This window comes from Hyla sarda, unplaced genomic scaffold, assembly GCF_029499605.1.
Source record: "Hyla sarda isolate aHylSar1 unplaced genomic scaffold, aHylSar1.hap1 scaffold_766, whole genome shotgun sequence".
Lineage (NCBI taxonomy): Eukaryota > Metazoa > Chordata > Amphibia > Anura > Hylidae > Hyla > Hyla sarda.
In genome coordinates, this window is record NW_026610789.1 from 77,470 (window position 1) to 97,838 (window position 20,369).

General features: G+C 47.2%; 42 non-coding genes across 42 annotated transcripts; 36 read left to right on the forward strand and 6 right to left on the reverse strand.

The window, feature by feature from the left end:
• The first annotated feature begins 377 nt into the window (after nucleotides 1-377).
• On the forward strand, nucleotides 378-449 carry TRNAG-UCC (transfer RNA glycine (anticodon UCC)). Its single transcript has one exon. It is a non-coding gene; the product is annotated as a tRNA-Gly (tRNA).
• Nucleotides 450-778: 329 nt separating this feature from the next.
• TRNAA-AGC (transfer RNA alanine (anticodon AGC)) lies at nucleotides 779-851 on the forward strand. Its single transcript has one exon. It is a non-coding gene; the product is annotated as a tRNA-Ala (tRNA).
• A 92-nt stretch (nucleotides 852-943) lies between these two features.
• On the forward strand, nucleotides 944-1,030 carry TRNAY-GUA (transfer RNA tyrosine (anticodon GUA)). Its single transcript is given in 2 exon segments — nucleotides 944-980; nucleotides 995-1,030. It is a non-coding gene; the product is annotated as a tRNA-Tyr (tRNA).
• Nucleotides 1,031-1,261: 231 nt separating this feature from the next.
• On the reverse strand, nucleotides 1,262-1,335 carry TRNAN-GUU (transfer RNA asparagine (anticodon GUU)). The gene has a single exon. It is a non-coding gene; the product is annotated as a tRNA-Asn (tRNA).
• Nucleotides 1,336-1,786: 451 nt separating this feature from the next.
• On the forward strand, nucleotides 1,787-1,858 carry TRNAG-UCC (transfer RNA glycine (anticodon UCC)). Its single transcript has one exon. It is a non-coding gene; the product is annotated as a tRNA-Gly (tRNA).
• A 1,333-nt stretch (nucleotides 1,859-3,191) lies between these two features.
• TRNAG-UCC (transfer RNA glycine (anticodon UCC)) lies at nucleotides 3,192-3,263 on the forward strand. Its single transcript has one exon. It is a non-coding gene; the product is annotated as a tRNA-Gly (tRNA).
• Nucleotides 3,264-3,599: 336 nt separating this feature from the next.
• TRNAA-AGC (transfer RNA alanine (anticodon AGC)) lies at nucleotides 3,600-3,672 on the forward strand. The gene has a single exon. It is a non-coding gene; the product is annotated as a tRNA-Ala (tRNA).
• Nucleotides 3,673-3,764: 92 nt separating this feature from the next.
• TRNAY-GUA (transfer RNA tyrosine (anticodon GUA)) lies at nucleotides 3,765-3,851 on the forward strand. Its single transcript is given in 2 exon segments — nucleotides 3,765-3,801; nucleotides 3,816-3,851. It is a non-coding gene; the product is annotated as a tRNA-Tyr (tRNA).
• Nucleotides 3,852-4,082: 231 nt separating this feature from the next.
• TRNAN-GUU (transfer RNA asparagine (anticodon GUU)) lies at nucleotides 4,083-4,156 on the reverse strand. Its single transcript has one exon. It is a non-coding gene; the product is annotated as a tRNA-Asn (tRNA).
• Nucleotides 4,157-5,011: 855 nt separating this feature from the next.
• On the forward strand, nucleotides 5,012-5,084 carry TRNAA-AGC (transfer RNA alanine (anticodon AGC)). Its single transcript has one exon. It is a non-coding gene; the product is annotated as a tRNA-Ala (tRNA).
• A 92-nt stretch (nucleotides 5,085-5,176) lies between these two features.
• On the forward strand, nucleotides 5,177-5,263 carry TRNAY-GUA (transfer RNA tyrosine (anticodon GUA)). The gene is given in 2 exon segments: nucleotides 5,177-5,213; nucleotides 5,228-5,263. It is a non-coding gene; the product is annotated as a tRNA-Tyr (tRNA).
• Nucleotides 5,264-5,494: 231 nt separating this feature from the next.
• On the reverse strand, nucleotides 5,495-5,568 carry TRNAN-GUU (transfer RNA asparagine (anticodon GUU)). Its single transcript has one exon. It is a non-coding gene; the product is annotated as a tRNA-Asn (tRNA).
• A 451-nt stretch (nucleotides 5,569-6,019) lies between these two features.
• TRNAG-UCC (transfer RNA glycine (anticodon UCC)) lies at nucleotides 6,020-6,091 on the forward strand. The gene has a single exon. It is a non-coding gene; the product is annotated as a tRNA-Gly (tRNA).
• Nucleotides 6,092-6,427: 336 nt separating this feature from the next.
• On the forward strand, nucleotides 6,428-6,500 carry TRNAA-AGC (transfer RNA alanine (anticodon AGC)). The gene has a single exon. It is a non-coding gene; the product is annotated as a tRNA-Ala (tRNA).
• A 92-nt stretch (nucleotides 6,501-6,592) lies between these two features.
• Nucleotides 6,593-6,679, forward strand: TRNAY-GUA (transfer RNA tyrosine (anticodon GUA)). Its single transcript is given in 2 exon segments — nucleotides 6,593-6,629; nucleotides 6,644-6,679. It is a non-coding gene; the product is annotated as a tRNA-Tyr (tRNA).
• Nucleotides 6,680-6,910: 231 nt separating this feature from the next.
• On the reverse strand, nucleotides 6,911-6,984 carry TRNAI-GAU (transfer RNA isoleucine (anticodon GAU)). The gene has a single exon. It is a non-coding gene; the product is annotated as a tRNA-Ile (tRNA).
• An 860-nt stretch (nucleotides 6,985-7,844) lies between these two features.
• Nucleotides 7,845-7,917, forward strand: TRNAA-AGC (transfer RNA alanine (anticodon AGC)). Its single transcript has one exon. It is a non-coding gene; the product is annotated as a tRNA-Ala (tRNA).
• A 92-nt stretch (nucleotides 7,918-8,009) lies between these two features.
• Nucleotides 8,010-8,096, forward strand: TRNAY-GUA (transfer RNA tyrosine (anticodon GUA)). Its single transcript is given in 2 exon segments — nucleotides 8,010-8,046; nucleotides 8,061-8,096. It is a non-coding gene; the product is annotated as a tRNA-Tyr (tRNA).
• Nucleotides 8,097-8,327: 231 nt separating this feature from the next.
• On the reverse strand, nucleotides 8,328-8,401 carry TRNAN-GUU (transfer RNA asparagine (anticodon GUU)). The gene has a single exon. It is a non-coding gene; the product is annotated as a tRNA-Asn (tRNA).
• Nucleotides 8,402-9,424: 1,023 nt separating this feature from the next.
• TRNAY-GUA (transfer RNA tyrosine (anticodon GUA)) lies at nucleotides 9,425-9,511 on the forward strand. The gene is given in 2 exon segments: nucleotides 9,425-9,461; nucleotides 9,476-9,511. It is a non-coding gene; the product is annotated as a tRNA-Tyr (tRNA).
• A 756-nt stretch (nucleotides 9,512-10,267) lies between these two features.
• TRNAG-UCC (transfer RNA glycine (anticodon UCC)) lies at nucleotides 10,268-10,339 on the forward strand. The gene has a single exon. It is a non-coding gene; the product is annotated as a tRNA-Gly (tRNA).
• Nucleotides 10,340-10,685: 346 nt separating this feature from the next.
• TRNAA-AGC (transfer RNA alanine (anticodon AGC)) lies at nucleotides 10,686-10,758 on the forward strand. Its single transcript has one exon. It is a non-coding gene; the product is annotated as a tRNA-Ala (tRNA).
• Nucleotides 10,759-10,850: 92 nt separating this feature from the next.
• Nucleotides 10,851-10,937, forward strand: TRNAY-GUA (transfer RNA tyrosine (anticodon GUA)). The gene is given in 2 exon segments: nucleotides 10,851-10,887; nucleotides 10,902-10,937. It is a non-coding gene; the product is annotated as a tRNA-Tyr (tRNA).
• Nucleotides 10,938-11,949: 1,012 nt separating this feature from the next.
• TRNAG-UCC (transfer RNA glycine (anticodon UCC)) lies at nucleotides 11,950-12,021 on the forward strand. The gene has a single exon. It is a non-coding gene; the product is annotated as a tRNA-Gly (tRNA).
• Nucleotides 12,022-12,356: 335 nt separating this feature from the next.
• Nucleotides 12,357-12,429, forward strand: TRNAA-AGC (transfer RNA alanine (anticodon AGC)). Its single transcript has one exon. It is a non-coding gene; the product is annotated as a tRNA-Ala (tRNA).
• A 92-nt stretch (nucleotides 12,430-12,521) lies between these two features.
• On the forward strand, nucleotides 12,522-12,608 carry TRNAY-GUA (transfer RNA tyrosine (anticodon GUA)). The gene is given in 2 exon segments: nucleotides 12,522-12,558; nucleotides 12,573-12,608. It is a non-coding gene; the product is annotated as a tRNA-Tyr (tRNA).
• A 756-nt stretch (nucleotides 12,609-13,364) lies between these two features.
• On the forward strand, nucleotides 13,365-13,436 carry TRNAG-UCC (transfer RNA glycine (anticodon UCC)). The gene has a single exon. It is a non-coding gene; the product is annotated as a tRNA-Gly (tRNA).
• Nucleotides 13,437-13,772: 336 nt separating this feature from the next.
• Nucleotides 13,773-13,845, forward strand: TRNAA-AGC (transfer RNA alanine (anticodon AGC)). Its single transcript has one exon. It is a non-coding gene; the product is annotated as a tRNA-Ala (tRNA).
• Nucleotides 13,846-13,937: 92 nt separating this feature from the next.
• On the forward strand, nucleotides 13,938-14,024 carry TRNAY-GUA (transfer RNA tyrosine (anticodon GUA)). The gene is given in 2 exon segments: nucleotides 13,938-13,974; nucleotides 13,989-14,024. It is a non-coding gene; the product is annotated as a tRNA-Tyr (tRNA).
• A 1,012-nt stretch (nucleotides 14,025-15,036) lies between these two features.
• TRNAG-UCC (transfer RNA glycine (anticodon UCC)) lies at nucleotides 15,037-15,108 on the forward strand. Its single transcript has one exon. It is a non-coding gene; the product is annotated as a tRNA-Gly (tRNA).
• A 335-nt stretch (nucleotides 15,109-15,443) lies between these two features.
• On the forward strand, nucleotides 15,444-15,516 carry TRNAA-AGC (transfer RNA alanine (anticodon AGC)). Its single transcript has one exon. It is a non-coding gene; the product is annotated as a tRNA-Ala (tRNA).
• Nucleotides 15,517-15,608: 92 nt separating this feature from the next.
• TRNAY-GUA (transfer RNA tyrosine (anticodon GUA)) lies at nucleotides 15,609-15,695 on the forward strand. The gene is given in 2 exon segments: nucleotides 15,609-15,645; nucleotides 15,660-15,695. It is a non-coding gene; the product is annotated as a tRNA-Tyr (tRNA).
• A 231-nt stretch (nucleotides 15,696-15,926) lies between these two features.
• TRNAN-GUU (transfer RNA asparagine (anticodon GUU)) lies at nucleotides 15,927-16,000 on the reverse strand. The gene has a single exon. It is a non-coding gene; the product is annotated as a tRNA-Asn (tRNA).
• Nucleotides 16,001-16,451: 451 nt separating this feature from the next.
• Nucleotides 16,452-16,523, forward strand: TRNAG-UCC (transfer RNA glycine (anticodon UCC)). The gene has a single exon. It is a non-coding gene; the product is annotated as a tRNA-Gly (tRNA).
• Nucleotides 16,524-16,851: 328 nt separating this feature from the next.
• On the forward strand, nucleotides 16,852-16,924 carry TRNAA-AGC (transfer RNA alanine (anticodon AGC)). The gene has a single exon. It is a non-coding gene; the product is annotated as a tRNA-Ala (tRNA).
• A 92-nt stretch (nucleotides 16,925-17,016) lies between these two features.
• On the forward strand, nucleotides 17,017-17,103 carry TRNAY-GUA (transfer RNA tyrosine (anticodon GUA)). Its single transcript is given in 2 exon segments — nucleotides 17,017-17,053; nucleotides 17,068-17,103. It is a non-coding gene; the product is annotated as a tRNA-Tyr (tRNA).
• Nucleotides 17,104-17,859: 756 nt separating this feature from the next.
• On the forward strand, nucleotides 17,860-17,931 carry TRNAG-UCC (transfer RNA glycine (anticodon UCC)). The gene has a single exon. It is a non-coding gene; the product is annotated as a tRNA-Gly (tRNA).
• Nucleotides 17,932-18,264: 333 nt separating this feature from the next.
• Nucleotides 18,265-18,337, forward strand: TRNAA-AGC (transfer RNA alanine (anticodon AGC)). Its single transcript has one exon. It is a non-coding gene; the product is annotated as a tRNA-Ala (tRNA).
• A 92-nt stretch (nucleotides 18,338-18,429) lies between these two features.
• Nucleotides 18,430-18,516, forward strand: TRNAY-GUA (transfer RNA tyrosine (anticodon GUA)). The gene is given in 2 exon segments: nucleotides 18,430-18,466; nucleotides 18,481-18,516. It is a non-coding gene; the product is annotated as a tRNA-Tyr (tRNA).
• Nucleotides 18,517-19,272: 756 nt separating this feature from the next.
• TRNAG-UCC (transfer RNA glycine (anticodon UCC)) lies at nucleotides 19,273-19,344 on the forward strand. Its single transcript has one exon. It is a non-coding gene; the product is annotated as a tRNA-Gly (tRNA).
• Nucleotides 19,345-19,677: 333 nt separating this feature from the next.
• TRNAA-AGC (transfer RNA alanine (anticodon AGC)) lies at nucleotides 19,678-19,750 on the forward strand. Its single transcript has one exon. It is a non-coding gene; the product is annotated as a tRNA-Ala (tRNA).
• A 92-nt stretch (nucleotides 19,751-19,842) lies between these two features.
• TRNAY-GUA (transfer RNA tyrosine (anticodon GUA)) lies at nucleotides 19,843-19,929 on the forward strand. The gene is given in 2 exon segments: nucleotides 19,843-19,879; nucleotides 19,894-19,929. It is a non-coding gene; the product is annotated as a tRNA-Tyr (tRNA).
• The last annotated feature ends 440 nt before the right edge of the window (nucleotides 19,930-20,369 follow it).

The following is a 20,369-nucleotide window of genomic DNA, read 5'->3' on the forward strand; positions in this document are numbered from 1 at the left end:
ACAATCGGCTTTTAAGCTAAACTTGCTGAAACGGCAGAGACCGCCTTCCCGCTAGCAGCTTGACAGGAACCAGAGGGTAGTTATGCTTCTCATCTCCTTTACAGACAGAAGCAGAGTGGCGCAGCGGAAGCGTGCTGGGCCGATAACCCAGAGGTTGATGGATCGAAACCTTCCTCTGCTAAGCAATCAATTTTACTGTTTCCACCATTGTAATTGAGGCAAGTTCGTTTCTAGGCCAACGCATTGTTCCTCTTCTTTGGAGGTGTTTTAAGGTCTTTGTGAACGAATTTTGCTCTTCATGATAGCAGAAGTAGTCAGTCTAAGCCATGCGAATCACAGACGTCACCGACATCACCGACATCACAGCTGTCACAGAAGCGTTGGTGGTATAGTGGTGAGCATAGCTGCCTTCCAAGCAGTTGACCCGGGTTCGATTCCCGGCCAACGCATTTCTTTCAAGGTTTTGTCACCTGTCTCCTATGCTTGCTCTTTCATGGTAAAAAATTTTGCAGCTAGAAGCACCCTTTCAGCTCCTTACATTACAATGCTCCTCCCATTACAATGCTCCTCCCAAAAGGGTCCCATGGCTCTAGAGCCTCATCTGCTACATAACAACTTTCTTGTCCTAAGTATTAAGCCACGCGAAGCTCTGTAAACATCCCAGTCTTAGTCTTCTAATGTCAAAAATATTTTGACACTTAAAAAAAAAAAAAAAAAGTTTCAAACAGTTACAGAGATTGATCAGTGGATTGCGTGGCTAAATGCGTGGGTCAGACATGGGGGATTAGCTCAAATGGTAGAGCGCTCGCTTAGCATGCGAGAGGTAGCGGGATCGATGCCCGCATCCTCCAAAAACTTTTTGACTTTTTCAAACATCTTTTTAGCTAATGCTCATGGCACTCTTAGCCAAGCCAAAGAGTTGCACACACCCGGCTTTGCCAATCCTTCGATAGCTCAGCTGGTAGAGCGGAGGACTGTAGTAGAACAATTGGCAATCCTTAGGTCGCTGGTTCGATTCCGGCTCGAAGGACATTTTTTTGGGGGGTATGTTTTCATTTGGGATGTTTCAAGCTGCTGAAACACACACACTTCCTCTGACCCCTGCTCTTAACACTAGAAACACCCTTTCCAGAGAGGTCTCCCGTCAACATTGGGACTTTAAAACAGGCACAGAGACCAAGCTTTCAGTTGAGAGCACATCTAAGGCTCGCCAAAGAACCACCTTTAGCTGTGACGTGCAACCAAATCAAAAAGGGGACCTCGTCCCTGGGTGGGCTTGAACCACCAACCTTTCGGTTAACAGCCGAACGCGCTAACCGATTGCGCCACAGAGACAACGGTGCTGCATGCTCGTGACTAGGCACAAGCGAAAACCCAAATGCTGGTCTCCAGGTGGACTTCAGCCCATAACAATCGGCTTTTATGCTAAACTTGCTGAAACGGCAGAGACTGCCTTCCCGCTAGCAGCTTGACAGGAACCAGAGGGTAGTTATGCTTCTCATCAGCTTTACAGACAGAAGCAGAGTGGCGCAGCGGAAGCGTGCTGGGCCCATAACCCAGAGGTCGATGGATCGAAACCATCCTCTGCTAAGCAATCAATTTTACTGTTTCCACCATTGTAATTGAGGCAGGTTCGTTTCTAGGCCAACGCATTGTTCCTCTTCTTTGGAGGTGTTTTAAGGTCTTTGTGAACGAATTTTGCTCTTCATGATAGCAGAAGTAGTCAGTCTAAGCCATGCGAATCACAGACGTCACCGACATCACCGACATCACAGCTGTCACAGAAGCGTTGGTGGTATAGTGGTGAGCATAGCTGCCTTCCAAGCAGTTGACCCGGGTTCGATTCCCGGCCAACGCATTTCTTTCAAGGTTTTGTCACCTGTCTCCTATGCTTGCTCTTTCATGGTAAAAAATTTTGCAGCTAGAAGCACCCTTTCAGCTCCTTACATTACAATGCTCCTCCCATTACAATGCTCCTCCCAAAAGGGTCCCATGGCTCTAGAGCCTCATCTGCTACATAACAACTTTCTTGTCCTAAGTATTAAGCCACGCGAAGCTCTGTAAACATCCCAGTCTTAGTCTTCTAATGTCAAAAATATTTTGACACTTAAAAAAAAAAAAAAAAAAAAAAAGTTTCAAACAGTTACAGAGATTGATCAGTGGATTGCGTGGCTAAATGCGTGGGTCAGACATGGGGGATTAGCTCAAATGGTAGAGCGCTCGCTTAGCATGCGAGAGCTAGCGGGATCGATGCCCGCATCCTCCAAAAACTATTTGACTTTTTCAAACATCTTTTTAGCTAATGCTCATGGCACTCTTAGCCAAGCCAAAGAGTTGCACACACCCAGCTTTGCCAATCCTTCGATAGCTCAGCTGGTAGAGCGGAGGACTGTAGTAGAACAATCGGCAATCCTTAGGTCGCTGGCTCGAAGGACATTTTTTTGGGGGGTATGTTTTCATTTGGGATGTTTCAAGCTGCTGAAACACACACACTTCCGCTGACCCCTGCTCTTAACACTAGAAATACCCTTTCCAGAGAGGTCTCCCGTCAACATTGGGACTTTAAAACAGGCACAGAGACCAAGCTTTCAGTTGAGAGCACATCTAAGGCTCGCCAAAGAACCACCTTTAGCTGTGACGTGCAACCAAATCAAAAAAGGGGACCTCGTCCCTGGGTGGGCTTGAACCACCAACCTTTCGGTTAACAGCCGAACGCGCTAACCGATTGTTCCACAGAGACAACGGTACTGCCTGCTCGTGACTAGGCACAAGCGAAAACCCAAATGCTGGTCTCCAGGTGGACTTCAGCCCATAACAATCGGCTTTTATGCTAAACTTGCTGAAACGGCAGAGACCGCCTTCCCGCTAGCAGCTTGACAGGAACCAGAGGGTAGTTATGCTTCTCATCTCCTTTAGAGACAGAAGCAGAGTGGCGCAGCGTAAGCGTGCTGGGCCCATAACCCAGAGGTCGATGGATCGAAACCATCCTCTGCTAAGCAATCAATTTTACTGTTTCCACCATTGTAATTGAGGCAGGTTCGTTTCTAGGCCAACGCATTGTTCCTCTTCTTTGGAGGTGTTTTAAGGTCTTTGTGAACGAATTTTGCTCTTCATGATAGCAGAAGTAGTCAGTCTAAGCCATGCGAATCACAGACGTCACCGACATCACCGACATCACAGCTGTCACAGAAGCGTTGGTGGTATAGTGGTGAGCATAGCTGCCTTCCAAGCAGTTGACCCGGGTTCGATTCCCGGCCAACGCATTTCTTTCAAGGTTTTGTCACCTGTCTCCTATGCTTGCTCTTTCATGGTAAAAAATTTTGCAGCTAGAAGCACCCTTTCAGCTCCTTACATTACAATGCTCCTCCCATTACAATGCTCCTCCCAAAAGGGTCCCATGGCTCTAGAGCCTCATCTGCTACATAACAACTTTCTTGTCCTAAGTATTAAGCCACGCGAAGCTCTGTAAACATCCCAGTCTTAGTCTTCTAATGTCAAAAATATTTTGACACTTAAAAAAAAAAAAAAAAAAAAAAAAGTTTCAAACAGTTACAGAGATTGATCAGTGGATTGCGTGGCTAAATGCGTGGGTCAGACATGGGGGATTAGCTCAAATGGTAGAGCGCTCGCTTAGCATGCGAGAGGTAGCGGGATCGATGCCCGCATCCTCCAAAAACTTTTTGACTTTTTCAAACATCTTTTTAGCTAATGCTCATGGCACTCTTAGCCAAGCCAAAGAGTTGCACACACTCGGCCTTGCCAATCCTTCGATAGCTCAGCTGGTAGAGCGGAGGACTGTAGTAGAACAATCGGCAATCCTTAGGTCGCTGGTTCGATTCCGGCTCGAAGGACATTTTTTTGGGGGGTATGTTTTCATTTGGGATGTTTCAAGCTGCTGAAACACACACACTTCCGCTGACCCCTGCTCTTAACACTAGAAACACCCTTTCCAGAGAGGTCTCCCGTCAACATTGGGACTTTAAAACAGGCACAGAGACCAAGCTTTCAGTTGAGAGCACATCTAAGGCTCGCCAAAGAACCACCTTTAGCTGTGACGTGCAACCAAATCAAAAAGGGGACCTCGTCCCTGGGTGGGCTTGAACCACCAACCTTTCGGTTAACAGCCGAACGCGCTAACCGATTGCGCCACAGAGACAACGGTGCTGCATGCTCGTGACTAGGCACAAGCGAAAACCCAAATGCTGGTCTCCAGGTGGACTTCAGCCCATAACAATCGGCTTTTAAGCTAAACTTGCTGAAACGGCAGAGACCGCCTTCCCGCTAGCAGCTTGACAGGAACCAGCGGGTAGTTATGCTTCTCATCTCCTTTACAGACAGAAGCAGAGTGGCGCAGCGGAAGCGTGCTGGGCCCATAACCCAGAGGTCGATGGATCGAAACCATACTCTGCTAAGCAATCAATTTTACTGTTTCCACCATTGTAATTGAGGCAGGTTCGTTTCTAGGCCAACGCATTGTTCCTCTTCTTTGGAGGTGTTTTAAGGTCTTTGTGAACGAATTTTGCTCTTCATGATAGCAGAAGTAGTCAGTCTAAGCCATGCGAATCACAGACGTCACCGACATCACCGACATCACAGCTGTCAAAGAAGCGTTGGTGGTATAGTGGTGAGCATAGCTGCCTTCCAAGCAGTTGACCCGGGTTCGATTGCCGGCCAACGCATTTCTTTCAAGGTTTTGTCACCTGTCTCCTATGCTTGCTCTTTCATGGTAAAAAATTTTGCAGCTAGAAGCACCCTTTCAGCTCCTTACATTACAATGCTCCTCCCATTACAATGCTCCTCCCAAAAGGGTCCCATGGCTCTAGAGCCTCATCTGCTACATAACAACTTTCTTGTCCTAAGTATTAAGCCACGCGAAGCCCTGTAAACATCCCAGTCTTAGTCTTCTAATGTCAAAAATATTTTGACACTTAAAAAAAAAAAAAAAAAAAAGTTTCAAACAGTTACAGAGATTGATCAGTGGATTGCGTGGCTAAATGCGTGGGTCAGACATGGGGGATTAGCTCAAATGGTAGAGCGCTCGCTTAGCATGCGAGAGGTAGCGGGATCGATGCCCGCATCCTCCAAAAACTTTTTGACTTTTTCAAACATCTTTTTAGCTAATGCTCATGGCACTCTTAGCCAAGCCAAAGAGTTGCACACACCCAGCTTTGCCAATCCTTCGATAGCTCAGCTGGTAGAGCGGAGGACTGTAGTAGAACAATCGGCAATCCTTAGGTCGCTGGTTCGATTCCGGCTCGAAGGACATTTTTTTGGGGGGTATGTTTTCATTTGGGATGTTTCAAGCTGCTGAAACACACACACTTCCGCTGACCCCTGCTCTTAACACTAGAAACACCCTTTCCAGAGAGGTCTCCCGTCAACATTGGGACTTTAAAACAGGCACAGAGACCAAGCTTTCAGTTGAGAGCACATCTAAGGCTCGCCAAAGAACCACCTTTAGCTGTGACGTGCAACCAAATCAAAAAGGGGACCTCGTCCCTGGGTGGGCTTGAACCACCAACCTTTCGGTTAACAGCCGAACGCGCTAACCGATTGCGCCACAGAGACAACGGTGCTGCATGCTCGTGAATAGGCACAAGCGAAAACCCAAATGCTGGTCTCCAGGTGGACTTCAGCCCATAACAATCGGCTTTTAAGCTAAACTTGCTGAAACGGCAGAGACCGCCTTCCCGCTAGCAGCTTGACAGGAACCAGAGGGTAGTTATGCTTCTCATCTCCTTTACAGACAGAAGCAGAGTGGCGCAGCGGAAGCGTGCTGGGCCCATAACCCAGAGGTCGATGGATCGAAACCATCCTCTGCTAAGCAATCAATTTTACTGTTTCCACCATTGTAATTGAGGCAGGTTCGTTTCTAGGCCAACGCATTGTTCCTCTTCTTTGGAGGTGTTTTAAGGTCTTTGTGAATGAATTTTGCTCTTCATGATAGCAGAAGTAGTCAGTCTAAGCCATGCGAATCACAGACGTCACCGACATCACCGACATCACAGCTGTCACAGAAGCGTTGGTGGTATAGTGGTGAGCATAACTGCCTTCCAAGCAGTTGACCCGGGTTCGATTCCCGGCCAACGCGTTTCTTTCAAGGTTTTGTCACTTGTCTCCTATGCTTGCTCTTTCATGGTAAAAAATTTTGCAGCTAGAAGCACCCTTTCAGCTCCTTACATTACAATGCTCCTCCCATTACAATGCTCCTCCCAAAAGGGTCCCATGGCTCTAGAGCCTCATCTGCTACATAACAACTTTCTTGTCCTAAGTATTAAGCCACGCGAAGCTCTGTAAACATCCCAGTCTTAGTCTTCTAATGTCAAAAATATTTTGACACTTAAAAAAAAAAAAAAAAAAAAAAAAGTTTCAAACAGTTACAGAGATTGATCAGTGGATTGCGTGGCTAAATGCGTGGGTCAGACATGGGGGATTAGCTCAAATGGTAGAGCGCTCGCTTAGCATGCGAGAGGTAGCGGGATCGATGCCCGCATCCTCCAAAACCTTTTTGACTTTTTCAAACATCTTTTTAGCTAATGCTCATGGCACTCTTAGCCAAGCCAAAGAGTTGCACACACCCGGCCTTGCCAATCCTTCGATAGCTCAGCTGGTAGAGCGGAGGACTGTAGTAGAACAATCGGCAATCCTTAGGTCGCTGGTTCGATTCCGGCTTGAAGGACATTTTTTTGGGGGGTATGTTTTCATTTGGGATGTTTCAAGCTGCTGAAACACACACACTTCCGCTGACCCCTGCTCTTAACACTAGAAACACCCTTTCCAGAGAGGTCTCCCGTCAACATTGGGACTTTAAAACAGGCACAGAGACCAAGCTTTCAGTTGAGAGCACATCTAAGGCTCGCCAAAGAACCACCTTTAGCTGTGACGTGCAACCAAATCAAAAAGGGGACCTCGTCCCTGGGTGGGCTTGAACCACCAACCTTTCGGTTATCAGCCGAACACGCTAACCGATTGCGCCACAGAGACAACGGTGCTGCATGCTCGTGACTAGGCACAAGCGAAAACCCAAATGCTGGTCTCCAGGTGGACTTCAGCCCATAACAATCGGCTTTTAAGCTAAACTTGCTGAAACGGCAGAGACCGCCTTCCCGCTAGCAGCTTGACAGGAACCAGAGGGTAGTTATGCTTCTCATCTCCTTTACAGACAGAAGCAGAGTGGCGCAGCGGAAGCGTGCTGGGCCCATAACCCAGAGGTCGATGGATGGAAACCATCCTCTGCTAAGCAATCAATTTTACTGTTTCCACCATTGTAATTGAGGCAAGTTCGTTTCTAGGCCAACGCATTGTTCCTCTTCTTTGGAGGTGTTTTAAGGTCTTTGTGAACGAATTTTGCTCTTCATGATAGCAGAAGTAGTCAGTCTAAGCCATGCGAATCACAGACGTCACCGACATCACCGACATCACAGCTGTCACAGAAGCGTTGGTGGTATAGTGGTGAGCATAGCTGCCTTCCAAGCAGATGACCCGGGTTCGATTCCCGGCCAACGCGTTTCTTTCAAGGTTTTGTCACCTGTCTCCTATGCTTGCTCTTTCATGGTAAAAAATTTTGCAGCTAGAAGCACCCTTTCAGCTCCTTACATTACAATGCTCCTCCCATTACAATGCTCCTCCCAAAAGGGTCCCATGGCTCTAGAGCCTCATCTGCTACATAACAACTTTCTTGTCCTAAGTATTAAGCCACGCGAAGCTCTGTAAACATCCCAGTCTTAGTCTTCTAATGTCAAAAATATTTTGACACTTAAAAAAAAAAAAAAAAAAAAAAAAAGTTTCAAACAGTTACAGAGATTGATCAGTGGATTGCGTGGCTAAATGCGTGGGTCAGACATGGGGGATTAGCTCAAATGGTAGAGCGCTCGCTTAGCATGCGAGAGGTAGCGGGATCGATGCCCGCATCCTCCAAAAACTTTTTGACTTTTTCAAACATCTTTTTAGCTAATGCTCATGGCACTCTTAGCCAAGCCAAAGAGTTGCACACACCCGGCTTTGCCAATCCGTCGATAGCTCAGCTGGTAGAGCGGAGGACTGTAGTAGAACAATCGGCAATCCTTAGGTCGCTGGTTCGATTCCGGCTCGAAGGACATTTTTTTGGGGGGTATGTTTTCATTTGGGATGTTTCAAGCTGCTGAAACACACACACTTCCGCTGACCCCTGCTCTTAACACTAGAAACACCCTTTCCAGAGAGGTCTCCCGTCAACATTGGGACTTTAAAACAGGCACAAAGACCAAGCTTTCAGTTGAGAGCACATCTAAGGCTCGCCAAAGAACCACCTTTAGCTGTGACGTGCAACCAAATCAAAAAGGGGACCTCGTCCCTGGGTGGGCTTGAACCACCAACCTTTCGGTTAACAGCCGAACGCGCTAACCAATTGCGCCACAGAGACAACGGTGCTGCATGCTCGTGAATAGGCACAAGCGAAAACCCAAATGCTGGTCTCCAGGTGGACTTCAGCCCATAACAATCGGCTTTTAAGCTAAACTTGCTGAAACGGCAGAGACCGCCTTCCCGCTAGCAGCTTGACAGGAACCAGAGGGTAGTTATGCTTCTCATCTCCTTTACAGACAGAAGCAGAGTGGCGCAGCGGAAGCGTGCTGGGCCCATAACCCAGAGGTCGATGGATCGAAACCATCCTCTGCTAAGCAATCAATTTTACTGTTTCCACCATTGTAATTGAGGCAGGTTCGTTTCTAGGCCAACGCATTGTTCCTCTTCTTTGGAGGTGTTTTAAGGTCTTTGTGAACGAATTTTGCTCTTCATGATAGCAGAAGTAGTCAGTCTAAGCCATGCGAATCACAGACGTCACCGACATCACCGACATCACAGCTGTCACAGAAGCGTTGGTGGTATAGTGGTGAGCATAGCTGCCTTCCAAGCAGTTGACCCGGGTTCGATTCCCTGCCAACGCGTTTCTTTCAAGGTTTTGTCACCTGTCTCCTATGCTTGCTCTTTCATGGTAAAAAATTTTGCAGCTAGAAGCACCCTTTCAGCTCCTTACATTACAATGCTCCTCCCATTACAATGCTCCTCCCAAAAGGGTCCCATGGCTCTAGAGCCTCATCTGCTACATAACAACTTTCTTGTCCTAAGTATTAAGCCACGCGAAGCTCTGTAAACATTCCAGTCTTAGTCTTCTAATGTCAAAAATATTTTGACACTTAAAAAAAAAAAAAAAAAAAAAAAGTTTCAAACAGTTACAGAGATTGATCAGTGGATTGCGTGGCTAAATGCGTGGGTCAGACATGGGGGATTAGCTCAAATGGTAGAGCGCTCGCTTAGCATGCGAGAGGTAGCGGGATCGATGCCAGCATCCTCCAAAAACTTTTTGACTTTTTCAAACATCTTTTTAGCTAATGCTCATGGCACTCTTAGCCAAGCCAAAGAGTTGCACACACCCGGCCTTGCCAATCCTTCGATAGCTCAGCTGGTAGAGCGGAGGACTGTAGTAGAACAATCGGCAATCCTTAGGTCGCTGGTTCGATTCCGGCTCGAAGGACATTTTTTGGGGGGGTATGTTTTCATTTGGGATGTTTCAAGCTGCTGAAACACACACACTTCCGCTGACCCCTGCTCTTAACACTAGAAACACCCTTTCCAGAGAGGTCTCCCGTCAACATTGGGACTTTAAAACAGGCACAGAGACCAAGCTTTCAGTTGAGAGCACATCTAAGGCTCGCCAAAGAACCACCTTTAGCTGTGACGTGCAACCAAATCAAAAAGGGGACATCGTCCCTGGGTGGGCTTGAACCACCAACCTTTCGGTTAACAGCCGAACACGCTAACCGATTGCGCCACAGAGACAACGGTGCTGCATGCTCGTGACTAGGCACAAGCGAAAACCCAAATGCTGGTCTCCAGGTGGACTTCAGCCCATAACAATCGGCTTTTAAGCTAAACTTGCTGAAACGGCAGAGACCGCCTTCCCGCTAGCAGCTTGACAGGAACCAGAGGGTAGTTATGCTTCTCATCTCCTTTACAGACAGAAGCAGAGTGGCGCAGCGGAAGCGTGCTGGGCCCATAACCCAGAGGTCGATGGATCGAAACCATCCTCTGCTAAGCAATCAATTTTACTGTTTCCACCATTGTAATTGAGGCAAGTTCGTTTCTAGGCCAACGCATTGTTCCTCTTCTTTGGAGGTGTTTTAAGGTCTTTGTGAACGAATTTTGCTCTTCATGATAGCAGAAGTAGTCAGTCTAAGCCATGCGAATCACAGACGTCACCGACATCACCGACATCACAGCTGTCACAGAAGCGTTGGTGGTATAGTGGTGAGCATAGCTGCCTTCCAAGCAGTTGACTCGGGTTCGATTCCCGGCCAACGCATTTCTTTCAAGGTTTTGTCACCTGTCTCCTATGCTTGCTCTTTCATGGTAAAAAATTTTGCAGCTAGAAGCACCCTTTCAGCTCCTTACATTACAATGCTCCTCCCATTACAATGCTCCTCCCAAAAGGGTCCCATGGCTCTAGAGCCTCATCTTCTACATAACAACTTTCTTGTCCTAAGTATTAAGCCACGCGAAGCTCTGTAAACATCCCAGTCTTAGTCTTCTAATGTCAAAAATATTTTGACACTTAAAAAAAAAAAAAAAAAAAAAAGTTTCAAACAGTTACAGAGATTGATCGGTGGATTGCGTGGCTAAATGCGTGGCTAAATGCGTGGGTCAGACATGGGGGATTAGCTCAAATGGTAGAGCGCTCGCTTAGCATGCGAGAGGTAGCGGGATCGATGCCCGCATCCTCCAAAAACTTTTTGACTTTTTCAAACATCTTTTTAGCTAATGCTCATGGCACTCTTAGCCAAGCCAAAGAGTTGCACACACACGGCTTTGCCAATCCTTCGATAGCTCAGCTGGTAGAGCGGAGGACTGTAGTAGAACAATCGGCAATCCTTAGGTCGCTGGTTTGATTCCGGCTCGAAGGACATTTTTTTGGGGGGTATGTTTTCATTTGGGATGTTTCAAGCTGCTGAAACACACACACTTCCGCTGACCCCTGCTCTTAACACTAGAAACACCCTTTCCAGAGAGGTCTCCCGTCAACATTGGGACTTTAAAACAGGCACAGAGACCAAGCTTTCAGTTGAGAGCACATCTAAGGCTCGCCAAAGAACCACCTTTAGCTGTGACGTGCAACCAAATCAAAAAGGGGACCTCGTCCCTGGGTGGGCTTGAACCATCAACCTTTCGGTTAACAGCCGAACGCGCTAACCGATTGCGCCACAGAGACAACGGTGCTGCATGCTCGTGACTAGGCACAAGCGAAAACCCAAATGCTGGTCTCCAGGTGGACTTCAGCCCATAACAATCGGCTTTTAAGCTAAACTTGCTGAAACGGCAGAGACCGCCTTCCCGCTAGCAGCTTGACAGGAACCAGAGGGTAGTTATGCTTCTCATCTCCTTTACAGACAGAAGCAGAGTGGCGCAGCGGAAGCGTGCTGGGCCCATAACCCAGAGGTCGATGGATCGAAACCATCCTCTGCTAAGCAATCAATTTTACTGTTTCCACCATTGTAATTGAGGCAAGTTCGTTTCTAGGCCAACGCATTGTTCCTCTTCTTTGGAGGTGTTTTAAGGTCTTTGTGAACGAATTTTGCTCTTCATGATAGCAGAAGTAGTCAGTCTAAGCCATGTGAATCACAGACGTCACCGACATCACCGACATCACAGCTGTCACAGAAGCGTTGGTGGTATAGTGGTAAGCATAGCTGCCTTCCAAGCAGTTGACCCGGGTTCCAGGTGGACTTCAATTTTACTGTTTCCACCATTGTAATTGAGGCAGGTTCGTTTCTAGGCCAACGCATTGTTCCTCTTCTTTGGAGGTGTTTTAAGGTCTTTGTGAACGAATTTTGCTCTTCATGATAGCAGAAGTAGTCAGGCTAAGCCATGCGAATCACAGACGTCACCGACATCACCGACATCACAGCTGTCACAGAAGCGTTGGTGGTATAGTGGTGAGCATAGCTGCCTTCCAAGCAGTTGACCCGGGTTCGATTCCCGGCCAACGCATTTCTTTCAAGGTTTTGTCACCTGTCTCCTATGCTTGCTCTTTCATGGTAAAAAATTTTGCAGCTAGAAGCACCCTTTCAGCTCCTTACATTACAATGCTCCTCCCATTACAATGCTCCTCCCAAAAGGGTCCCATGGCTCTAGAGCCTCATCTGCTACATAATAACTTTCTTGTCCTAAGTATTAAGCCACGCGAAGCTCTGTAAACATCCCAGTCTTAGTCTTCTAATGTCAAAAATATTTTGACACTAAAAAAAAAAAAAAAAAAAAAAAAGTTTCAAACAGTTACAGAGATTGATCAGTGGATTGCGTGGCTAAATGCGTGGGTCAGACATGGGGGATTAGCTCAAATGGTAGAGCGCTCGCTTAGCATGCGAGAGGTAGCGGGATCGATGCCCGCATCCTCCAAAAACTTTTTGACTTTTTCAAACATCTTTTTAGCTAATGCTCATGGCACTCTTAGCCAAGCCAAAGAGTTGCACACACCCGGCCTTGCCAATCCTTCGATAGCTCAGCTGGTAGAGCGGAGGACTGTAGTAGAACAATCGGCAATCCTTAGGTCGCTGGTTCGATTCCGGCTCGAAGGACATTTTTTTGGGGGGTATGTTTTCATTTGGGATGTTTCAAGCTGCTGAAACACACACACTTCCGCTGACCCCTGCTCTTAACACTAGAAACACCCTTTCCAGAGAGGTCTCCCGTCAACATTGGGACTTTAAAACAGGCACAGAGACCAAGCTTTCAGTTGAGAGCACATCTAAGGCTCGCCAAAGAACCACCTTTAGCTGTGACGTGCAACCAAATCAAAAAGGGGACCTCATCCCTGGGTGGGCTTGAACCACCAACCTTTTGATTAACAGCCGAACGCGCTAACCGATTGCGCCACAGAGACAACGGTGCTGCATGCTCGTGACTAGGCACAAGCGAAAACCCAAATGCTGGTCTCCAGGTGGACTTCAGCCCATAACAATTTGCTTTTAAGCTAAACTTGCTGAAACGGCAGAGACCGCCTTCCCGCTAGCAGCTTGACAGGAACCAGAGGGTAGTTATGCTTCTCATCTCCTTTACAGACAGAAGCAGAGTGGCGCAGCGGAAGCGTGCTGGGCCCATAACCCAGAGGTCGATGGATCGAAACCATCCTCTGCTAAGCAATCAATTTTACTGTTTCCACCATTGTAATTGAGGCAAGTTCGTTTCTAGGCCAACGCATTGTTCCTCTTCTTTGGAGGTGTTTTAAGGTCTTTGTGAACGAATTTTGCTCTTCATGATAGCAGAAGTAGTCAGTCTAAGCCATGCGAATCACAGACGTCACCGACATCACCGACATCACAGCTGTCACAGAAGCGTTGGTGGTATAGTGGTGAGCATAGCTGCCTTCCAAGCAGTTGACCCGGGTTCGATTCCCGGCCAACGCATTTCTTTCAAGGTTTTGTCACCTGTCTCCTATGCTTGCTCTTTCATGGTAAAAAATTTTGCAGCTAGAAGCACCCTTTCAGCTCCTTACATTACAATGCTCCTCCCATTACAATGTTCCTCCCAAAAGGGTCCCATGGCTCTAGAGCCTCATCTGCTACATAATAACTTTCTTGTCCTAAGTATTAAGCCACGCGAAGCTCTGTAAACATCCCAGTCTTAGTCTTCTAATGTCAAAAATATTTTGACACTTAAAAAAAAAAAAAAAAAAAAAAAAGTTTCAAACAGTTACAGAGATTGATCAGTGGATTGCGTGGCTAAATGCGTGGGTCAGACATGGGGGATTAGCTCAAATGGTAGAGCGCTCGCTTAGCATGCGAGAGGTAGCGGGATCGATGCCCGCATCCTCCAAAAACTTTTTGACTTTTTCAAACATCTTTTTAGCTAATGCTCATGGCACTCTTAGCCAAGCCAAAGAGTTGCACACACCCGGCTTTGCCAATCCTTCGATAGCTCAGCTGGTAGAGCGGAGGACTGTAGTAGAACAATCGGCAATCCTTAGGTCGCTGGTTCGATTCCGGCTCGAAGGACATTTTTTTGGGGGGTATGTTTTCATTTGGGATGTTTCAAGCTGCTGAAACACACACACTTCCGCTGACCCCTGCTCTTAACACTAGAAACACCCTTTCCAGAGAGGTCTCCCATCAACATTGGGACTTTAAAACAGGCACAGAGACCAAGCTTTCAGTTGAGAGCACATCTAAGGCTCGCCAAAGAACCACCTTTAGCTGTGACGTGCAACCAAATCAAAAAGGGGACCTCGTCCCTGGGTGGGCTTGAACCACCAACCTTTCGGTTAACAGCCGAAAGCGCTAACCGATTGCGCCACAGAGACAACGGTGCTGCATGCTCGTGACTAGGCACAAGCGAAAACCCAAATGCTGGTCTCCAGGTGGACTTCAGCCCATAACAATCGGCTTTTAAGCTAAACTTGCTGAAACGGCAGAGACCGCCTTCCCGCTAGCAGCTTGACAGGAACCAGAGGGTAGTTATGCTTCTCATCTCCTTTACAGACAGAAGCAGAGTGGCGCAGCGGAAGCGTGCTGGGCCCATAACCCAGAGGTCGATGGATCGAAACCATCCTCTGCTAAGCAATCAATTTTACTGTTTCCACCATTGTAATTGAGGCAAGTTCGTTTCTAGGCCAACGCATTGTTCCTCTTCTTTGGAGGTGTTTTAAGGTCTTTGTGAACGAATTTTGCTCTTCATGATAGCAGAAGTAGTCAGTCTAAGCCATGCGAATCACAGACGTCACCGACATCACCGACATCACAGCTGTCACAGAAGCGTTGGTGGTATAGTGGTAAGCATAGCTGCCTTCCAAGCAGTTGACCCGGGTTCCAGGTGGACTTCAATTTTACTGTTTCCACCATTGTAATTGAGGCAGGTTCGTTTCTAGGCCAACGCATTGTTCCTCTTCTTTGGAGGTGTTTTAAGGTCTTTGTGAACGAATTTTGCTCTTCATGATAGCAGAAGTAGTCAGTCTAAGCCATGCGAATCACAGACGTCACCGACATCACCGACATCACAGCTGTCACAGAAGCGTTGGTGGTATAGTGGTGAGCATAGCTGCCTTCCAAGCAGTTGACCCGGGTTCGATTCCCGGCCAACGCATTTCTTTCAAGGTTTTGTCACCTGTCTCCTATGCTTGCTCTTTCATGGTAAAAAATTTTGCAGCTAGAAGCACCCTTTCAGCTCCTTACATTACAATGCTCCTCCCATTACAATGCTCCTCCCAAAAGGGTCCCATGGCTCTAGAGCCTCATCTGCTACATAATAACTTTCTTGTCCTAAGTATTAAGCCACGCGAAGCTCTGTAAACATCCCACTCTTAGTCTTCTAATGTCAAAAATATTTTGACACTTAAAAAAAAAAAAAAAAAAAAAAAGTTTCAAACAGTTACAGAGATTGATCAGTGGATTGCGTGGCTAAATGCGTGGGTCAGACATGGGGGATTAGCTCAAATGGTAGAGCGCTCGCTTAGCATGCGAGAGGTAGCGGGATCGATGCCCGCATCCTCCAAAAACTTTTTGACTTTTTCAAACATCTTTTTAGCTAATGCTCATGGCACTCTTAGCCAAGCCAAAGAGTTGCACACACCCGGCCTTGCCAATCCTTCGATAGCTCAGCTGGTAGAGCGGAGGACTGTAGTAGAACAATCGGCAATCCTTAGGTCGCTGGTTCGATTCCGGCTTGAAGGCCTTTTTTTGGGGGGGTATGTTTTCATTTGGGATGTTTCAAGCTGCTGAAACACACACACTTCCGCTGACCCCTGCTCTTAACACTAGAAACACCCTTTCCAGAGAGGTCTCCCGTCAACATTGGGACTTTAAAACAGGCACAGAGACCAAGCTTTCAGTTGAGAGCACATCTAAGGCTCGCCAAAGAACCACCTTTAGCTGTGACGTGCAACCAAATCAAAAAGGGGACCTCGTCCCTGGGTGGGCTTGAACCACCAACCTTTCGGTTAACAGCCGAACGCGCTAACCGATTGCGCCACAGAGACAACGGTGCTGCATGCTCGTGACTAGGCACAAGCGAAAACCCAAATGCTGGTCTCCAGGTGGACTTCAGCCCATAACAATCGGCTTTTAAGCTAAACTTGCTGAAACGGCAGAGACCGCCTTCCCGCTAGCAGCTTGACAGGAACCAGAGGGTAGTTATGCTTCTCATCTCCTTTACAGACAGAAGCAGAGTGGCGCAGCGGAAGCGTGCTGGGCCCATAACCCAGAGGTCGATGGATCGAAACCATCCTCTGCTAAGCAATCAATTTTACTGTTTCCACCATTGTAATTGAGGCAAGTTCGTTTCTAGGCCAACGCATTGTTCCTCTTCTTTGGAGGTGTTTTAAGGTCTTTGTGAACGAATTTTGCTCTTCATGATAGCAGAAGTAGTCAGTCTAAGCCATGCGAATCACAGACGTCACCGACATCACCGACATCACAGCTGTCACAGAAGCGTTGGTGGTATAGTGGTGAGCATAGCTGCCTTCCAAGCAGTTGACCCGGGTTCGATTCCCGGCCAACGCATTTCTTTCAAGGTTTTGTCACCTGTCTCCTATGCTTGCTCTTTCATGGTAAAAAATTTTGCAGCTAGAAGCACCCTTTCAGCTCCTTACATTACAATGCTCCTCCCATTACAATGCTCCTCCCAAAAGGGTCCCATGGCTCTAGAGCCTCATCTGCTACATAACAACTTTCTTGTCCTAAGTATTAAGCCACGCGAAGCTCTGTAAACATCCCAGTCTTAGTCTTCTAATGTCAAAAATATTTTGACACTTAAAAAAAAAAAAAAAAGTTTCAAACAGTTACAGAGATTGATCAGTGGATTGCGTGGCTAAATGCGTGGGTCAGACATGGGGGATTAGCTCAAATGGTAGAGCGCTCGCTTAGCATGCGAGAGGTAGCGGGATCGATGCCCGCATCCTCCAAAAACTTTTTGACTTTTTCAAACATCTTTTTAGCTAATGCTCATGGCACTCTTAGCCAAGCCAAAGAGTTGCACACACCCGGCTTTGCCAATCCTTCGATAGCTCAGCTGGTAGAGCGGAGGACTGTAGTAGAACAATTGGCAATCCTTAGGTCGCTGGTTCGATTCCGGCTCGAAGGACATTTTTTTGGGGGGTATGTTTTCATTTGGGATGTTTCAAGCTGCTGAAACACACACACTTCCGCTGACCCCTGCTCTTAACACTAGAAACACCCTTTCCAGAGAGGTCTCCCGTCAACATTGGGACTTTAAAACAGGCACAGAGACCAAGCTTTCAGTTGAGAGCACATCTAAGGCTCGCCAAAGAACCACCTTTAGCTGTGACGTGCAACCAAATCAAAAAGGGGACCTCGTCCCTGGGTGGGCTTGAACCACCAACCTTTCGGTTAACAGCCGAACGCGCTAACCGATTGCGCCACAGATACAACGGTGCTGCATGCTCGTGACTAGGCACAAGCGAAAACCCAAATGCTGGTCTCCAGGTGGACTTCAGCCCATAACAATCGGCTTTTAAGCTAAACTTGCTGAAACGGCAGAGACCGCCTTCCCGCTAGCAGCTTGACAGGAACCAGAGGGTAGTTATGCTTCTCATTTCCTTTACAGACAGAAGCAGAGTGGCGCAGCGGAAGCGTGTTGGGCCCATAACCCAGAGGTCGATGGATCGAAACCATCCTCTGCTAAGCAATCAATTTTACTATTTCCACCATTGTAATTGAGGCAAGTTCGTTTCTAGGCCAACGCATTGTTCCTCTTCTTTGGAGGTGTTTTAAGGTCTTTGTGAACGAATTTTGCTCTTCATGATAGCAGAAGTAGTCAGTCTAAGCCATGCGAATCACAGACGTCACCGACATCACCGACATCACAGCTGTCACAGAAGCGTTGGTGGTATAGTGGTGAGCATAGCTGCCTTCCAAGCAGTTGACCCGGGTTCGATTCCCGGCCAACGCATTTCTTTCAAGGTTTTGTCACCTGTCTCCTATGCTTGCTCTTTCATGGTAAAAAATTTTGCAGCTAGAAGCACCCTTTCAGCTCCTTACATTACAATGCTCCTCCCATTACAATGCTCCTCCCAAAAGGGTCCCATGGCTCTAGAGCCTCATCTGCTACATAATAACTTTCTTGTCCTAAGTATTAAGCCACGCGAAGCTCTGTAAACATCCCAGTCTTAGTCTTCTAATGTCAAAAATATTTTGACACTAAAAAAAAAAAAAAAAAAAAAAGTTTCAAACAGTTACAGAGATTGATCAGTGGATTGCGTGGCTAAATGCGTGGGTCAGACATGGGGGATTAGCTCAAATGGTAGAGCGCTCGCTTAGCATGCGAGAGGTAGCGGGATCGATGCCCGCATCCTCCAAAAACTTTTTGACTTTTTCAAACATCTTTTTAGCTAATGCTCATGGCACTCTTAGCCAAGCCAAAGAGTTGCACACACCCGGCTTTGCCAATCCTTCGATAGCTCAGCTGGTAGAGCGGAGGACTGTAGTAGAACAATTGGCAATCCTTAGGTCGCTGGTTCGATTCCGGCTCGAAGGACATTTTTTTGGGGGGTATGTTTTCATTTGGGATGTTTCAAGCTGCTGAAACACACACACTTCCGCTGACCCCTGCTCTTAACACTAGAAACACCCTTTCCAGAGAGGTCTCCCGTCAACATTGGGACTTTAAAACAGGCACAGAGACCAAGCTTTCAGTTGAGAGCACATCTAAGGCTCGCCAAAGAACCACCTTTAGCTGTGACGTGCAACCAAATCAAAAAGGGGACCTCGTCCCTGGGTGGGCTTGAACCACCAACCTTTCGGTTAACAGCCGAACGCGCTAACCGATTGCGCCACAGATACAACGGTGCTGCATGCTCGTGACTAGGCACAAGCGAAAACCCAAATGCTGGTCTCCAGGTGGACTTCAGCCCATAACAATCGGCTTTTAAGCTAAACTTGCTGAAACGGCAGAGACCGCCTTCCCGCTAGCAGCTTGACAGGAACCAGAGGGTAGTTATGCTTCTCATTTCCTTTACAGACAGAAGCAGAGTGGCGCAGCGGAAGCGTGTTGGGCCCATAACCCAGAGGTCGATGGATCGAAACCATCCTCTGCTAAGCAATCAATTTTACTATTTCCACCATTGTAATTGAGGCAAGTTCGTTTCTAGGCCAACGCATTGTTCCTCTTCTTTGGAGGTGTTTTAAGGTCTTTGTGAACGAATTTTGCTCTTCATGATAGCAGAAGTAGTCAGTCTAAGCCATGCGAATCACAGACGTCACCGACATCACCGACATCACAGCTGTCACAGAAGCGTTGGTGGTATAGTGGTGAGCATAGCTGCCTTCCAAGCAGTTGACCCGGGTTCGATTCCCGGCCAACGCATTTCTTTCAAGGTTTTGTCACCTGTCTCCTATGCTTGCTCTTTCATGGTAAAAAATTTTGCAGCTAGAAGCACCCTTTCAGCTCCTTACATTACAATGCTCCTCCCATTACAATGCTCCTCCCAAAAGGGTCCCATGGCTCTAGAGCCTCATCTGCTACATAATAACTTTCTTGTCCTAAGTATTAAGCCACGCGAAGCTCTGTAAACATCCCAGTCTTAGTCTTCTAATGTCAAAAATATTTTGACACTAAAAAAAAAAAAAAAAAAAAAAGTTTCAAACAGTTACAGAGATTGATCAGTGGATTGCGTGGCTAAATGCGTGGGTCAGACATGGGGGATTAGCTCAAATGGTAGAGCGCTCGCTTAGCATGCGAGAGGTAGCGGGATCGATGCCCGCATCCTCCAAAAACTTTTTGACTTTTTCAAACATCTTTTTAGCTAATGCTCATGGCACTCTTAGCCAAGCCAAAGAGTTGCACACACCCGGCCTTGCCAATCCTTCGATAGCTCAGCTGGTAGAGCGGAGGACTGTAGTAGAACAATCGGCAATCCTTAGGTCGCTGGTTCGATTCCGGCTCGAAGGACATTTTTTTGGGGGGTATGTTTTCATTTGGGATGTTTCAAGCTGCTGAAACACACACACTTCCGCTGACCCCTGCTCTTAACACTAGAAACACCCTTTCCAGAGAGGTCTCCCGTCAACATTGGGACTTTAAAACAGGCACAGAGACCAAGCTTTCAGTTGAGAGCACATCTAAGGCTCGCCAAAGAACCACCTTTAGCTGTGACGTGCAACCAAATCAAAAAGGGGACCTCATCCCTGGGTGGGCTTGAACCACCAACCTTTTGATTAACAGCCGAACGCGCTAACCGATTGCGCCACAGAGACAACGGTGCTGCATGCTCGTGACTAGGCACAAGCGAAAACCCAAATGCTGGTCTCCAGGTGGACTTCAGCCCATAACAATTTGCTTTTAAGCTAAACTTGCTGAAACGGCAGAGACCGCCTTCCCGCTAGCAGCTT